Source organism: Etheostoma cragini, chromosome 5, assembly GCF_013103735.1.
Source record: "Etheostoma cragini isolate CJK2018 chromosome 5, CSU_Ecrag_1.0, whole genome shotgun sequence".
Classification (NCBI taxonomy): Eukaryota; Metazoa; Chordata; class Actinopteri; order Perciformes; family Percidae; genus Etheostoma; species Etheostoma cragini.
The window spans coordinates 26266439-26267268 of record NC_048411.1 but is presented as its reverse complement, the minus strand read 5'-3'; the positions used below and the strand labels follow the sequence as shown (position 1 = coordinate 26267268).

At 53.3% G+C, this 830-nt stretch overlaps 1 protein-coding gene across 1 annotated transcript in view; it reads left to right on the top strand.

The window, feature by feature from the left end:
• The first annotated feature begins 118 nt into the window (after positions 1-118).
• prdm8b (PR domain containing 8b) overlaps positions 119-830 on the top strand; it is a 6741-nt gene continuing 6029 nt past the window's right edge. The window contains exon 1 of the mRNA XM_034872892.1: positions 119-505. The gene's annotated coding sequence lies outside the window, so the exon portion shown is untranslated. The remainder of the gene's footprint in view (positions 506-830) is intronic.

The following is an 830-nucleotide window of genomic DNA, read 5'->3' as shown; positions in this document are numbered from 1 at the left end:
TCTTTATCTCTCTGCTCGTCCATAAATCGCTTCAAATGACAGTCGGTCAGTGAAGAGTTAAAGGGAGGAGACGGAGAGTGACACGCCTCATTGGGTAGATTATGTGCAGCAAACAAAAAGTGTGTGTCGGTGTGCCAGTCAGCCAGAGCATCGGGCCCCATCTGCACGCCTCTCTCTCTCTGTGTGTCTCTCTGTCTCTCTCTCTCTCTCTGTCTCCCTTTATCCTCTCTCGACCCCCGCCCGCTCACTCCCAGTGTCCGCGAGGAGACTATCTGCGGCAGCAGCAGCAGCACTCTCACTTTCACTACACCGGGTGGGGGAATGTACTGACACTATACGGACCAGACCGGGAGCGCATCACCATCTCCATCACCTCCATCACCGCGTCCCCCTGCTTGTTTGCGGGGCTTTCCCCCGCCCCCGGAGGTGCAAACGGGTTTTTGGAATCTCAGCATCGCTCGCACTTCGTTTGTGGATTATTGTTTTCTTCCTGATCGACGGAAAGGTAGGATTGTGAAATGCAAAGCAGTGTGTGTGTGTGTGTGTGTGTGTGTGTGTGTGTGTGTGTGTGTGTGTATATATGTGTTTGTGTGTGTGTGTGTGTGGTTTGGATAGTTGAAGGGACAGTTCATGGGTTTGTCTTTTCGCGGCACGTGCAGTCACACATCCCGCAGGCGCTGAAAGCGGCGCAGAAAGAACAGAAGAAACTCACACGCAGATGTTTCAGCGCCACGGACAAAAAACTCGCAATTCAGTCACAGCGCTGATTTAGGACAGTTTTCAGCCTGGCACGGCTTTAGCAGATGGGTAAAAATCCCCCCCCCCCCCCC